The sequence below is a fragment of the Trichosurus vulpecula genome, chromosome 1 (genome assembly GCF_011100635.1).
Source record: "Trichosurus vulpecula isolate mTriVul1 chromosome 1, mTriVul1.pri, whole genome shotgun sequence".
In the NCBI taxonomy this organism is placed as follows: Eukaryota; Metazoa; Chordata; class Mammalia; order Diprotodontia; family Phalangeridae; genus Trichosurus; species Trichosurus vulpecula.
In genome coordinates, this window is record NC_050573.1 from 171,768,804 (window position 1) to 171,785,846 (window position 17,043).

General features: G+C 39.9%; 1 long non-coding RNA gene across 1 annotated transcript in view; it reads right to left on the bottom strand.

The window, feature by feature from the left end:
- Window positions 1-17,043, bottom strand: part of LOC118834020 — a 35,820-nt gene that overhangs the window by 3,937 nt on the left and 14,840 nt on the right. The window contains exons 2-3 of the long non-coding RNA XR_005009338.1: window positions 11,836-12,090; window positions 5,173-5,238 (exon numbers count right to left, since the gene is read on the bottom strand). This is a non-coding gene — a long non-coding RNA (uncharacterized LOC118834020). The remainder of the gene's footprint in view (window positions 1-5,172; window positions 5,239-11,835; window positions 12,091-17,043) is intronic.

Consider the following 17,043-nt stretch of genomic DNA (forward strand, 5'->3'; position numbering starts at 1 on the left):
TTCCCCTTTTCAGGCTCCTCTTGGGTCTTGATTTTTGAGATCAAATTTTTTGTTTAGTCCTGGTCTTCTCCTTATAAAAGCTTGAAATCCTTCTATTTCACTGAATGACCACTTTTTTCCCTTAAAGTATTATGCTTAATTTCCCTGGGTAAATGATTCTTAGCTGTAGCCCTAGCTTCTTTGCTTTCTGGAATATCATATTCCATGACCTTAGATCCTTTAATGTTGCAGCTGATAAATCCTATGTAATCCTTATTGTGACTTCCCAATATTTGAATTGGTTCTTTCTGTCTACTTAAAGTATTTTTTTCCTTCATCTGATAGTTATAAAATTTAGCTATAATACTCTCTGGAGTTTTTATTTTGGGATCTCTTTCCCAAGGTGATCAGAGAAATCTTTCAATGACTTTTTTGCCCTCTGGTTCCAGGATATCAGGGCAGTTTCCCTTTATAATTTCTTGAAAGATGCTGTCCAGGTCCTCCTTTTGATTATGGCTTTTAGGTAGTCCAATGATTCTGACATTCTGGCCTCTCTTGGATCTATTTTCCAGGTCAGTTATTTTTCCAATAAGGTATTTTACATTTTCTTCTATTTTTTTATTCTTTTGAATTTCTTTGATTCTTGATGTTTCATGGAGTCGATAGCTTCCACTTGCCCAATTCTAACTTTTGAAAGATGAATTTATTGCTTTTTTCTAATTTTGTTCTTTTTATTTTAAAAATTATTCATGTGGAATGGATACCTAAGAAATGGGAGGGAGAAATACAAAGGAAAATTTAGATGACTAAAAAAGGTAACATGGGTGGGACGGGTGAGGAGACAGAGGGGGAGAAAATTTGAAACTCAAAAACTTGAGGAACTGAATGCTGTAAACTAAAATTAAAAGTAAATTAATTAATTTAAAAAGATAACAATAAAATTTTAGTTCAAAAATAATTTGAGGAATTAAAATAAAAACTATGAAACAACCTTTTACTCAGAAAATTGACAAAGATGATGATAGATACTAATAGTCATTGCTGGCGGAGTTTTGGAAAGAAATACATGCTAAATACACTGTTAGTCAAGCTATAATTTGTCTAATAATACTGGAGAACAAGTTGGAATTGTGTCTAAGAACATGATTAACTTTCCCTTTTAACCAAAGATTCCATTATTAGGCATATACTTCAAGAAATCAAAGATAAAAACTGAGGCCTATATGCACCAATATATTTATAGTATCAAAGGACTGGAAATCAAGTAGACGTCCATAAATCAGGAAATGGTCAAAAAAAGATTTGATACATGATATAATAAAATATATAAAATATAAAAATATAATAAATTACAAATATGAACAGTATAGAGAAGTATAAGAAAATTCACACGAAGTGAAGTCATCAGAATCAGGAAAACAATCTATATAATGACTTCAGTAGTGTTAATAGAAAGAACAAGAACAAATCAAAACTGAATATAGAGGGGACAGAGCCAAGACAGTGGCTTGAAAACAGAGATTTGCTTAAACTGTCCCTCAAACCCCTCCAAACACCTGTAAAAATCATTCCGAACAAATTCTAGAGCTACAGAACCCACGAAATAACAGAGGGAAACAAGTCTCTGGCCCAAGACAGCCTGGATGGTTGCTGGGAAGGATTTATCTCACTGAGCTGAGAGCAGAGCACAGCCCAGCTTGGGCCTTACCTGAAGATACCAGGCCAGGAGTAGACCAGGCAGAGCAGGCCTCAGGGCACTGAATCACTGAGCTGTGGCAGTTACCAGATTTCTCAACCCACAAATGCCAAAGACAACAGAGTAGGTCAGTGGGTAAGATCTGGGTAAGAGAAGTGGGTGGTCTGGCTCCAGACCCAGGGGTGGTGGAGGTAGCAGCAGGAAGTTCCAGCGGCTGCTTCTAGAGCTCCCGTGGCAGCTGCTTCCAGAGCCCCTGGCCCACATGGTGGGAGGAATCAAGCAGCAGATCAGAGCGGGAGTACAAGGAGCACTTTGCTGGCACAGAGGCAGGGTTCTCTTGCTTTGCCTGCTTGTATATGGGTCCTGGTCCTGGTTGGCAGTTCTTGGGGGAGGAGGAGTGCTGGTGTGGCAGAGCTTGTGATGGCTGTGTAGAGGGAGTCCTTCTGGTAGTTTCTTGGCAGAAAGGAGTACTTACACTCACAGACCAGAGCACAGGCCATACTACCTCAGAATAGAAGTAGCTCTGAAAATAGCAGCACAAAATCCTTGAAGCTCAGGACAAAGCACTCCCCACTTTGAAAGCAGTAATACCCTGACAAAAATGCTCAAAAGTCAAGTAATTGGCTGGGAAAATGAGCAAGCAGCATAAAAGGATTCAGACTCAGACTATAGAATCTTTTCTGGTGACAAAGAAGATCAAAACATACAGCCAGAAGAAGTCAACAAAGTCAAAGATCCTACATCAAAAGCCTCCAAGAAAAATATGAATAGGTTACAGGCCATGGAAGAGCTCAAAAAGGATTTGGAAAAGCAAGTAAGAGAAGTAGAAGAAAAATTGGGAAGGGAAATGAGAGTGATGCAAGAAAATCATGAAAAACAAGTCAATAACTTGCTAAAGGAGACCCAAAATATACTGAAGAAAATAACACCTTAAAAAATAGACTCACCTAAATGGCCAAAGAGGTCCAAAAAGAGGAGAAGAATGCCTCAAAAGGCAGAATTAGTCAAATGGAAAAGGAGGTCCAAAGACCACTGAAGAAAATACCACCTTAAAAATCAGAATGGAGCAAGTAGAAGCTAGTGAATTTATGGGAAATCAAGAAATTAAAAAACACAACCAAAGGAATGAAAAAATAGAAGACAACATGAAACATCTCATTGGAAAAACCACTGACCTGGAGAATAGATCGAGGAGAGATAATTTAAAAATTATTGGACTACCTGAAAGCCATGATCAAAAAAACAGCCTAGACATCATCTTTCAAGAAATCATCAAGGAAAACTGCCCTGATATTCTAGAACCAGAGGATAAAATAGAAATTGAAAGAATCCACCGATTGCCTCCTGAAAAAGATCCCAAAAAGAAAACTCCTAGGAATATTGTCACCAAATTCCAGAGTTCCCAGGTCAAAGAGAAAATATTGGAAGAAGATAGAAAGAAACAATTCAAGTATTGTGGAAACACAATCAGGGTAACACAAGATCTAACAGCTTCTACATTAAGGGATTGAAAGGCTTTGAATATAATATTCTGGAGGTCAAAGGAGCTAGGATTAAAACCAAGAATCACCTACCCAGCAAAACTGAATATAAAACCCCAGGGCAAAATATGGATTTTTGATGAAATAGAGGATTTTCAAGCATTCTTAATGAAAAGACCAGAGTTGAATAGAAAATTTGACTTTCAAATACAAGAATCAAGAGAAGCATGAAAAGGTAAACAGGAAAGAGAAATCATAAGGGACTCACTAAAGTTGAACTGTTTTGTTTACATTCCTACATAGAAAGATGATATTTGTAACTCATGAGACCTTTCTCAGTATTAGGGTAATTGAAAAGAACATACATGATATATAGACAGAGGACATAGGGCGAGTTGAATATGAAAGGATGATATCTAAAAAACAAAATTAAGGAGTGAGAGAGGAATATATTGGGAGAAGGAGAAAGGGAGAGATAGAATGGGGTAAATTATCCCACATGAAAGTGGCAAGAAAAAACTGTTATAATGGAAGGAAAGAGGGGGCAGGTGAGGGGGAATGAGTGAATCTTGCTCTCATTCGATTTGATTTAAGGAGGAAATAACACAATCAGTTGGGTATCTTACCCTACAGGAAAGTAGGGGGGAAGGTGATAAGAGGTGGGGGGATGATAGAAGGGAGGGCAGATTGGGGGGAGGGAGGTAGTCAAGAGCAAGAATCCCTTTTGAAAAGGGACAGGGTCAAGGAAGAAAACTGAATAAAGGGGGACAGGATAGGATGGAGGGAAATATAGTTAGTCTTTCACAACATGACTACTATGGAAGTGTTTTGCATGATGATACTTGTGTGGTCTATGTTGAATTGCTTGCCTTCTTGAGGAGGGTGGGTGGGGAGGGAAGAAGGGAGAGAATTTGGAACTCAAAGTACTCTTTTGAACAAATGTTCAAAAAAAGCTTTTACATGCAACTGGGAAATAAGATATACAGTCAACAGGGTGTAGAAATCTATCTTGGCTTACAAGAAAGTAAGGGGAAAGGAGATAAGGTGGGGGTGGAAGTGGGGTGACAGAAGGGAGGGCAGACCAGGGAAAGGGACAATTAGAATATATGCCATCTTGGGGTGGGGGAGGGTAGAAATAGGGAGAAAATTTGTAACTCATAATCTTGTGGAAATCAATGTTGAAAACTAAAATATTAAATAATAAATAAGCAAAAAAAACCCTCAAACCCTGAATATTGAATAACAGCAATAGCTAAAGTTGGCAGTAAAGAAAATAGGGGGGAGGTGCTATGGTATGGAATGCTAGATTTAATGTTAAATTAGATTAATATGCTAGTTAATTTTAATGACTTCTTAAATACCTTTTTTTCTTTTTAGCATTTATTATAAGGAATCATTCTGTTGGGTAGGAGAAGGTAGAGTACAATGAGAAATGTCTGGGATATAAAAGTGAAATATCTCAATAAACCTAAAAATAATAATAGCTAGCTTTTGGGTAGCATTTTAAGGTTTGCAAAGCACTTTACATATGTCATCTCGTTTGAAAGAATGGTAGGCTAGAAAATATAAAAATGAGTGTGGCCATTGGTCATTTCTGACATGGCACAATTCCATGCTTCTTCAGAGTAGATTGTCTTCATAAGATGAAATAATTTCCTTCTATTTCTTAGTATTAACAGGACTACAGAAACATGCCTCTTTTTAGCCTTTAACCTCTACATTATTGTTAGCTCAAAAGTTATATGACCAATGAAAATATAGTAGCTATTGGACCTCAATCCATAGTTTGTAAATAATTAAAAGAGATTAGTTTATTCCATATTCAACCTACTTTTTTAGATTTTAATTAATTTATTAATTTTTAGTTTAGAACATTCAGTTCCACAAGCTTTTGAGTTTTAAATTTTCTCCCCCTCCCTCCCCACTCCATGCCCCAAGATGGCATGCAATCTGATATAGGCTCTACATATACATTCATATTAAATATTTTATCATATTAATCCTGATTCAACTTACTTTTCAAGGAAGAAAAAAGATTGTCCATGAGATCTTCATTGAATTAAAAACCAATTACTGTATTTCCTGTTATAGACAAGAGAAAATTTGGGTGAAATGAGTTTTTCCATTTAGAAGGAAGCTTCAATAACTTAGGTCAAACCTTGGCAAATACTAATATTTGTTTAAGTATTAATGGATTTATAAATCAAGCACCAAGTTGTTAAAGGAGTCTAATTCCTCTGACTTGAATCAACAGTGCAAATAACATCACTGAATAGACCTGCATGTCTTTCACAGGGTGCCCTCTGATGCTCCTGGCATATTTCCTAGATGTTATGTCAGAAGGGAAAAGAACCAATGGACCAGACAGCATCTGATGCAATGTTTATGATCTATCATTTGACAAAACCAAAGGTGTTTTAAGCATCAAAACAGAAAGCAGAAAACATACCCCCAGACACATCCTCTGCATCATACCCTTAACCTTTCATAAAACTTCCACATATGACAGTGTCTACTATTTCCATAAACGCTCTACATTTGTCAAATTCTTTTCACAAGCATGCATTTGGTGCTCAAAACAACTCTGTGAAGATGTAGAAAGGAAAGGAATGATTGATGCCCATTTTACAGGTGAGAAAAGAATTTCAAAGAGGTTTTATGAAATGATCAAATTCACCTGGCTTGTGAGGGTCAGGGCTGAGACTATGATCATAGGATTATAGTTAAAGTAAGAAGAGATTTCAGAAGTCATTGAGTCAAGTGCTCTCATTTTACAGATAAGCACACGGAGGCCCAGAGAGGTTACAAGATTAAGCTCTTACTGACGGTCCAATGTTCTTTTCATCATACAATGCTGCCTTTCCTGTATGTTCTCTTAATGAATCCTTACAGTCACCTTTCTACATTGGACCTAGTACATAATTTGTACAATAGTGAACACTTAGGCTGTGAGAAGGTAATGTTTACTTTAGGGCCCACCTGAAAGGACTCCAGTGATACATAATAGTGAGTAAAGTGTTCAATCCAGGTTTAGTACTTCCCTAAGTCTCCATGATAGAAAAAGTGAAGAAGCGGGGGGAAAGCACCTGATTCCATGGAAGGAAATCTGACTTAACAAATGTCTATTGATTGGCTGTTTGGTTGATTGATTTGAAACCAGGAAGTTCTAATCCTGGATTTCCCATGAATTAGTTGTAACCTTGGGAAAGTCTCAACATTTTATAAACAATAAATTCTTTGTTTTTGTTTTCTGACGTTGTCACATTTTTCCTTCTACCTCTGTTTTGTGGATGAATTTATCCCACTCATATTCATAATTATGATTGTTGGGTTTCCTGTCTTATCTCCCTCTCCAAAACCCTCTAGTTATGAGAAACAGAAAAGGGGATAAATGAAAGGAAATCACCATTAGTTGTCTGAAGAGGGAACAGTCTAATTCCAGTCTCTGTCCAAACAGGAAGTGCTTCAGATTAGTATTTTTACAAATTGAGAATATTTTATAAGTTAGATGAAACAAAATTTATTACATGTACATTAAGTGCAAGACACTGTGGTAAATCTTAGGGAAAGGAAGAGAAGAAGCTAGTTTCTGTCCTCAAAGAGTTTACATTCTCCTAGATGAAAGGGTCTTTAACATTGTCTACATTAGTGACCCAGGTCTTCAAAAAGAAGTGTTAACTTCTCCAAGAAGCCTTCCTTTAAATGTTCACACTTCCACACCCCCATTTTAAATTGATCTTTCCTTTCTCAGATTTCTTATAGCACTTTGCCTGGACCTCTACTGTCCTCTTATCCCTCCGTGTCTTTCTCCTTGTATTAGATTGTCAGGGACTTGAAAACAGGATCTGGGTCACCATGGTTTTGTACCTTCAGCTACTAGTACGATGTCTTCCACTTAGTGTTCATTAAATTGAATAGAACAAAATGATCTAAGGAGAAATAGCTTCCTAAAACATTTGCTGGTTGTTAAGTAGGTCATGATAAAATAACAATAAAATAATAAAAACAAATGCTTATGATTTTACATCTATACATATTTGTGTCTAATGGTAGTTATCTTTGGGGGAAGGGGAAAAGATATTTACATGATAACTTTATTATATATTTAAAAGGAATAGCAAGTTGTACACAATGGATTTTCAGTTTCATGTACAATTATCTTTTTTAAAATTTTAGTATGATATGGAGATGCTTGTTTTATTCCACAAATGAAAAATAAAATAAATAATTTTTAATGGTCATGATGCAAATTATAGAGTGAGGATGCAAGCTGGAGAAGAAGTAGAAATATATTCAGGAAAGGTTAAATTCTATCTTATCAGTTTCATCCATTCCAGTAACCATTCATTAATCTGCATCATCTTCACTTTCCAGTACAGGGCCACACCTTAACTCTCACCTGAACCTGACCCTGAACCTGAACCTGAACCTACTCTGCTTCCAAGATCCTGTACCCTGTTATTCCCCTTTCTGGACACCAGCCTCCAGAATATCACCTCCCTCATCGCCTCACTCTTCCCATACCAACTTTTTGATCACATCATGAGCTGTGGTTCATCCAGGCTTCCCTATTCCAGGTAGGACAGGAAATGGAATTTGCAAAGGTAGGATTAGGCTTAATATAAGGAAATACTTCCTGAAATTTAGAGCTGTAAAAAGTGAAAGGTGATGACTTTGGAAAGGAGTGAGTTCCCTATCATTAGAGTTCTTCAAACAGAGTCTATGTGACCACTTGCTGGGGGTCATGGGATCATAGATTGAGAGCTACAAGGGTCCATAGAAGTCATCAAACCCAACTTTTTTTATGGAGATGAAATAGAGCAGAGCATAGGACACACAGCAGAAAATGCCTAGGGCGGGATTTCAGTCAAGATAATCCTGACTCCAAATCCAGTACTTTATCCATGGTGCCATGGTAACTTTAGAGAATATTTTGGGTTATGTACATGTTGAAGTATATCACCTCTAACTATATGGCTTTGCAATCTGAAAATTCTCTATTCTGTTTTCTTTTCCCATCCCCCCCCTTTTTTGGCTTCCTTTTCCTATAGTCTTGAGTCAGTTATTTCAATAAGGCACTATCCATTACCCCGTGTCTATTTTGCCCTTCTTCTTGTATTCTTTCCGTGCTGATCTCTAACCTTGGGTCACCTTTACCATCTACCATCTTTTCTCTTACTTCTGAGCCACTGAACTCTGTTGGAGGGGATCATGAAGTCATAATGACTCCTTCCTAAAAATCCACATTGCCACATTGCAGTCTTTTTGTTCTCCTCCTATTGAGGATTCCCCACGGTGGCTTTTGCAAATTTTTCCTTCTCTTCTCATGTCTCAAATCCTATATTCTCTATATACTAATACTTCTTAACTTAGACCATTGAGACCATCCAATACAAACTTTCTTTATGTCTGCTCTTGTGGGCCTCAAAACCCTTGTTTTTTCTTGATTCTTTCCCTCCAGCCTCAGAGAATGAGGTAACTCTCTTCCTTGACAAGATTAAATTATCCATTGTGAGGGGCCAAGAAGGAGAGAAAGTGTTGTGGACTAGAAAGGGCACTGGAATTGTAGTGTGGTAAACTTGTTTGAGTCTTGGCTCTGCTGTTTACTATGTAGAGACACATTCTCCAGCTAGGTTGTTGTATTTGTTCCTTTGTTTTAGAAGAGGACCATGACATCAGGGAAATGATGACATGACTTGCAGTTGACTTTGAGTTGAGTGAGGGAGGGCTGCGCAAGGTCACCAGCCTCACTTTCTCTGCCAGAGCCATCTGTATCTAGTGGCCAGATATTCATCAGGATGACTGGAGTTGACCCAGGATGCAATGGGAGACCCTGGCCCTTTTAGGCTAAGGCCTTTTCATGTACTCACTTAGAGTGAGGTAATGCCCATTCAGTGAATAGGCCTCTTAGAGAAGTGAGCCAAGGGATAGCCTTTTTAATTAGAAAAATGAAAGAAAAAGTCAAGCTGAGAGGGGAAGACCCTCAGGGTTGCTGTATCAAAGAGAAACAGTTACCATTGACATTCACTCTAAGCCAGGAGGGCCCAAAATACAGCCCTTGAGTGGAGTTTGGGCAGGGACCTATTATGGTCCAGTCTATGAGCTTCAGAATCAACTGGGTTTAAGGTTTTGAGAAAGAATGAAAGAAAAGAAAAATAAGAAAGAAAGAGAGAGAGGAAGGAAGGAAGGAAGGAAGAAAAAGACAGAAAGAAAGAGAGGAAGAAAGAAAGAAAAGAAATTAGCCAGTAAATCCCAAGTTAAGTGGGCAGCTTCTGGCCATCAGAATTTACCTTCTTTTAGAGAGGAGAAGGAGAAGGACAGAAAGAGGGAGAGAGAGAGGGAGAGGGAGAGGATGAGCTGAGTTGCCCAACCAGCTGGGTCCCTTTTCAGGCAGCTCGGTCTATTCACAGGTGATGTTTGTCCTTTGTTTTTGAAGAGGACCATGCCATCAGGAAAATGATGACATGACTTGCAGTTGACTTTGATTTGAGTGAGGGAGGGCTGTGCAAGGTCACCAGCCTCACTTTCTCTCCAGCTAGGTGGTGCAGGGATAAAGAGCTGGGCCTTGGAGTCAGGAAGTCTTGAGTTCAAATGTGAGCTGAGATACTTCCTAACTGTATGATCCTGGGCACGTCATAGTTTCCTCAACTGTAAAACGGGGATAATAATAGCACGTACCTAACAGGTTTGTTTTGAGGATCAAAGGAAATATTTGTAAAATGTTTAGCATGGTGCCTGATACAGAGTAGGTACTTATGAAATTATGACTCCCCTCTTTCTTCCCCCCATGTAAATTTTCCTCCTGGCTGTGCTTCTTAACCTTCTGACACCATGCCTCAACTGCAGCCTTACCCTAGAACCTTTCTCCATGACTCGAATATTCATCTTTCCCTGCAGCCTTCACACTCTGGACTGTCCCTCTGCCATGCCAGCCCCCTTCTCCCACTCTGGAGTCCTTTCTGGGACCTCCACTTTGGAGGGGAGCACATCCCCCTCTAGTCTGTGCTTCTGACTTCTGAACTTCCATGGCCCCAGATGAATACCTCTCCCCACCCCCACACACCTTTTCAGCTATCTTTTGCGTGTTCTCTTCCCCATTGAAATGTAAGTTCCCTGCAGGCAGGAACTTTCTTTTTGTTTGCATTTGCTTGTGTAATCCCAGTCCCAAAGCCCGCTGGAATGAGACCCTCTCCTTAGAGGTGGATATCAGTGTTCCTTGTCTGTGGGAGGAGTGGGGCAGAATTCCTGAGAGCACGAGAGAGGAGAGCTCATGAGTTTTCTTCTAGTTTTGAGTCACTTCAGGTCTCGTAGTCCCTCTGGATGCCTCTGGCTTCCGGTTTCAAGAGGGAAAATTGAAGAGGCCAACCCCATTTGAGGTTGCTGAAGGAAAAGATTGTGGAAAGAAGGTGATATGAAAGACACAGGAAGTCTCCATCATGTCCCTATCTCCAGCTTGCTACTTTAGAGACTTCAGACAACTTCCCCTTGGGTGAGATCTAGGATTCTCTCTGGGCTGAGCTGAGTATATGCTCCATTCCTGCTTAAATCTATATAATTTGTTTAGTATATCTTCTTACTTTGTTTTTCTGAATCACTCACATTTGTTGTTTTTATGGCACAGTGATATTCCATGAGAGGCAGCCTGGGGAAAAAGAGTTAGCCCTCAAGGCCAGAAAGACATGGATTTAAATCCTGCTTCTGACACATATTGGTTGAGTGACTGAGGGAGTCCTTCAGTCTCACAGTGCTCCAGGCCAGAGGTGTCACACATGGCTGGTGGAGGTATAGGGGCCTGCAATACTTCTCATATGTATGGTTTAGTGGCCCCCATTTCTAATTGAGTCTGGCAACACTGTTCTAGTCAGTACTCTAAGACTATAAATTGCAGGCAAGATGTAGAGTGCATTGGTATAGGGAGTTTATTCCCCTGGCAGCTTTCTGTACCAAAGAAATCCCAGTTCCTGTCCCTGTTTCTTCCATGTGTTGTCCATAATACTTAAGCCATAAGTGGTTGCCCTGTTCTTTGTTTTCACTGTTGGACAAAGCCTAGCATATCTCACCCACTGCCTGTGATCAGTAAGTGTTGACTGACTGACTGGCTGCCGTACTGCCTAAGGGAAAGGAAAATTCAGTAGGTTCCAGAACTATCCTAATAAGGTGTCCCTGAGGAAGCTATTGGCGCTTCTGAGAGGGCCTTTTTTAAGACTACTTTCTGCGGTCACCATTAAGGAGCAGTTTTTCTCTGAGTAGTAGATGAAGTCCCCTGCACTTTGGCTGGCCCCAGGCTATTGGATCCTTTCTCAGGCTGTACAGTCAGGTATTCAATGGCTCCCCAGGTGTGAAGGTGAGCCCTAATACTGTTGTTGCCCATGTACCTTCAGGCGAAAGTGTGATCCCAGGTCTTGTTTGTTTTGAAAGCAGCCTTAGTAATTTTCTAACTCTGCCTTTGGCCATTTCTCCATATCCTGAAAGGATGACAGCAGATGAACTGATGGATGTGATGGAGCCCAGCCAGGGTTTTTATTAAGCAATACGCTGTAGTTCACTAAAGCAGGTGAGAAAATCCAGCGTCGAAGTCCAGCAGATGTCAGGGAGGAATTGGGGAAATGCTCCCTCAGTCTGAGACTTGATCTCAGATCCTGTGACACGAACCTGCTTTGAAACAAATACAAAACTCACCTGTGAAGAAGAAAATGTAGCAGAAGAAATTCTCTATCCCACACTGGAACTGCATGGAGCAAGCAGCTGAGCATTTCTTCCTCACCAATAACACAGCACAAATTAGTCTCAGAGCAGGGAACAGAGTGGCAGAGGAGGTGTGCATTCTCGTTAACAATCATTGGAGCTGCATTCTTAATTCCATGGTCCTGTGGCCTAAAAAGCACCCTCTGAGCCTTACAGTGCTTTGGAACCAAAAGAGGGCTGCTAGCTTCTCTGTGTAAGAAAGGGAGAGCAATACATCATTTTACAGAAACCCAAGAACTAGCTCCTGGCTCAGAAAATAACAATTGCCAAAGCATACCCTGGATTTTTTTTTCTCCCACTTTGATCGATAGAGTTACAGGCAGTGAAACCTGACATGTTTCTATAAAATGCAGTCAAGGATAAAGAAAAACCTAACCATTAGTCAAGTATCATGACCTTTCCACCAAGATGGCAGCCTGGGGCCCATCTCCCTGCTTGTATCTGCCATCTGATTACTGCTTCTAGGCTCACTCAGAGCATGTAGAGAGATTTAGCCTTGCCAGTTGTCTCCCCTATTAGATTGGGAGTGTCTTGAGGGCAGGCTGTTTTTGCCTTACTTAGTAACCTCAGAACTTAAGCACTGTGCCTGATACAAAGTAGGTACTTAATAGTTGCTTGCAGACTTGATTTATTTGTTGACTTGCAGCAAAATGAAAACTCCTTGAAGTCAGGGACTCTTTGTTGTTTGTCCTTCTATTTCCAGGACCTAATACAGTTCATTGACCAGAGTAAGAGCTTAATACATGTTTACTAAATGGAAAGGAAAAACCCAATAACTCAGTAATTCAGTCTCTCATCAATGTTAAGAATACTGGAAAGGTAGGAAGGCACCAGGTTGTGAAGAACTTTCAATATTACAGTACTTTATATTTGATTTTGGGTGGTAAACTAGTGAACCTCTGGAATTTATTGAGGAGGGGGATGTGGTCACATCTGCGCTTTCTGGCAGCTGGGTGAAGGATAGAAATGGAAAGAGATGGGGCAGGAAGATCAATTATTAGGCTACTGCAAAAGTCCAGGTGTGAGGTGATGAGGACTTGAGATAGGTTAGCACCTGGCTGAATGAAGAGAAAGGACAATGCACACTGGAGATGTTGTGAAGGTACATGGGACAAGATGTAGCAGCAGTTTGGATACGTGGAATGAGTGTAAATGAAGAATGAAGAATGATTGAGAGACTGTGAATCTGGGTGACTGGGAGAATGATGGCACCCTCAATAGTAACAGATCAAACATAGAGATCTAGGAAATGTCAGGATAGTCGTGATTACTAAACCAATATGAGCTGATGAATCCAACAAGTGAGATAGTTTGGACAGAAAAGAGGAGAGTGTGCAAAAGAGTCTTTGGAGACACCCACATGACCTTGATGAAGCAACCAAGAGATGAAGAAGTGATCAAATGAGAAAGAAGAGAATATGAAAATCTAGAGAGGATAGAGTATTGAGGAGTAGAGGATAATTGACATTGTCAAAGGCTACAGAGAGGTCAAGGACGATGAGGATTGAGAAAAAGCCATTAGATTTTGTTATTGTTCAGTTATTTCAGTTGTATCTGACTCTTCATGACCCCATTTGGGGTTTTCCTGGCAAAGATTCTAGTTTGCCATTTCCTTCTCTAGCTCATTTTATAGATGAGGAAACTGAGACAAACAGGGTTAAGAGACTTGTCCAGGGTGACACAGCTAGTAAGTGTCTGAGGCTGGATTTGAACTCAGGAAGCTGAGTATTCTGAACTTCAGAGACTGACAATTTAGAGAACACTGATAACTTTGGAGAGGACAATTTCAATTGAACGATAAGAACAATCTGCTGGAAAAGATAGGAAGATAGGATCACTTGTACATGTTAGATGTCTAGCCTTGGGAAGTAGAAGAGTTACCTCTTTCTGTGAGACAATTGTGAAGGAAGAGCTATTGGGTGAAGATATCTGAGGGATATGAAGTGAGGAAGAGTGAAGAAGAGGAAACTGTCAGTAAATGGCTTTATTTTTGAGGTGAAATATGAAGCAAGTTTCTTAGGAGGTGGGGAAGGATTGCTGTGGAAGGTTTGATGAGAAACAAGCAGTCTGTGGAGAGTGGGTAAGTGAATTGATTAAGGGGAGTAAAAAGTTTACCTTCCTGCCATGAAAATTATGTAACATAAATCTCTAATAAACCCACTGTAGCACAGTTGAGTGATTTCCTTCAGCTGCATTCAGCAACATGTGAGTAGAAGTTAAGCAGGCAGATGGTAGAAGTAATCCAGGGCTGGGACTGATAAGAAGTGATGAGTGAAAGGAAAATGGGTCATGGAATTAAAGAGCAAAGACTGTATAGAGTTGAGTTATTTGCTTGAGATAGACAAGAGAGGAGAATGGGGCCAGTGCTGGGGTGATGATCAAGGAAGGAACTGAAGGATGAAGGAATTGGAGGTCCCAGTGAAACTGAAGACCAAGATTATAAGACACATGGAAGATGGAATGATAAAAATTGATCAGGTAAAGGAATTTCATCACTAACATGGAGGCATTTAGGTAACTGCAAGATTTAGGATATGACTATCTTGGTACGTATCTGAGTTGGAGTGGAAAAATAGGTCATGGGAATTGACTAGATTGAGGAATTACTAAATTAGTATATTTGGGACCACTAGGTGGAGAAGTGGATGGGGCACTAGCCCTGAAGTCAGGAGGACTGGAGTTCAAATCAAGCCATAAACACTTACTAGCTGTGTAACTCTATGCAAGTCACTTAACTCTGATTACCTCCACCCCACCAATACATAAATTACAGTACTTGAGGGAACATATGCATGATGATGTACCCTAACATGAGAACAGAAGTTGAGGGTTATCTCTAAGCACTGTGTAACAGGCATTGAAGTCACTGAGGAATGGAGAATATCCTGTGGTTTGACAAAAAATGCCGCTAGAATATGGATTGACCAATAACTTTGGCTAATATGAGCCTCAAAGGAGGGAAGTTTCTTAAGTGAAGGTGATAAAAGGAGAGACTTGAAGTGGTAATGAGAAACAAGGAGTATTCAGACCTTCCCACCCCAACCAGTGAATTGGAGGTATGAATAAAAATATAACCAGTCACTGGAAATGGTGGTGAGGAAAGCAGTATGACTGTGAGGGAGTTTCAATGAGTTCCAGAAGACAGAAAAAATGAAAAAGGAAGAGGTTTAAGATGAAAGTATAAAATTGACTATCCTGGCCCCCATTGTCTGAAAGTCATGCATGTTACATTTCACCCCTTCTCCAGGATTCTCCACTACCCTTTTGGAGTTTGGGAGTGTCTAGCCTCTGCCCTTGGCTCAGCCCCCTCCAATGAGGATTCTGTCAGGTGTAGATGGGGTCCCCTACATTCGGTCTATTTAACTACTAACAGTCAGATTATCTCTTAGAGAGGAATATTTACTTCAAAACCATAATAAATATACAAACTTACTTCCCTAACACAGGAAGCATAATACCCCACCAACATCTCTGCCCCCTTCCACCACCTTTCATCACCTCATACTCTGAGGAGAGGAAGGGGATTAAGTTCATAGTTTAGCTCAGCTCCTAAAGAGCCCAGTCTCCGTTCCAGGTTCCAAACTCCTTGGGTTCCGGTCCCAGAAACTCTGGCTTCTCAGACACTCTCTGACAGACTGGCTGGCTTCAATATGCCCCCTGGAATGCTGGCTCCAAGGTCAATATGGCTCAAATCCCCAGATTCACTGGGTATTATCACCTGCACCTTAAACTGAAGACAAAACAGAACAAAAAGAGAAACAGAAGCACTCCCAAGCCACAGGACTTAAAAAAGAGAGGGGGATTGGGAGGTATTCCCTATTCCCCCTCACTAGTTCAGTTTATGGTATCCATGCTATTGATGAATTGTAATCTTTACCCATTGTGCACAGCAGGAAAGAGCAGACAGTGAGACTATCCCAATCTGGAAGAGTCTTTTCCAGCTATGCAATTCATTGAAGGAGGCTACTCTCACCCTTATGGGAAGAGAAAACAGGGTGCCTTCTCCCTGTTTCCTAAGTAGGTGACATTTCAAGTGATCAGGGCATAACCAAGCACCCATAACTGAAGAAAGATTATTCATTAAGGAGCAGGCATTTCAGAGAGCATAATGGGAGGGTGAGCAGATCTGGAGTGGAATGTGGTGGGGGTAGGTGTTGGGGTGGCTAAGCCTGAGGGAACATTGAATTGAGGATGAGGAATGGGATTTGTGCAATGGCAAGGGGAGGTGGGGAGTGGTTCAGAATCTCTGCAATGAAGAATATACAAAGGGGAGGAGTATGATCACCATTGAGGAGTGAGTTCAGGTTGAACACCACTGGTTGGATAGAAGTCCACTGAGGTAAGAATGTGGATAAGCTTTTTCAAGTCCTTCCCTGAAGTCCAACCTCATGTCAGTTGGTGATCTTGTGTCCTCTGAGGTCCTAAATGACCTTCAGAAGACAAGGCTGGCTCCTTAATGTTTTCAAAAGAAGAAATGCAAACTATGAATAAGCACTAGGAAAAGATGTTCAAAATTATGAATAATTATAGAAATGCAAATTAAATCAAGCTAGATGCTAAAAGAAGGAAAACGTTGAGAGTGCATGGAAAGGCAAACATGTCACTGAGTTTTGCATGATTTTAATATGTATGGGAAACATTTTCCTTCAAAAGAACATTCATGAGTATACTTTTTCCTACCAACTCAATTTATAAAAAATCAACAAATAGTAAACTTAGAGGGATCTTATATTCTCCATGCCCTTCATTCAATTATTTGACAAGGAAGACATAGTCTGCTGTAGATCATCTGTGCAAACCTGCCTTCTCCCTTTTCTTTTTCATTAAACATACCTTTCATGCAAGCATAGCTCATTCTTATAAATATTTTATATAGATGAAAAACTTAGTCATGGGTTGGTAGTTGTTCCTGTTTTCTTAATCATATTATTTTAGTAAAAGTACAGTCTGTGAATTTTCTTCCATTTTTTTCAAGTCAAGTAAAAAAAGCATTTGTTAATGTCCTCAAGTGTTAACCATGAGATAGTATTCTTAAAGTGCTTAGCACAGTGCCTGGCATGTAGTAGGTGCTATATAAATGCCAGCTGTTATGATTTTGATTATAATTATCATGGTGATGATGATGATGACACTATGCCAGGC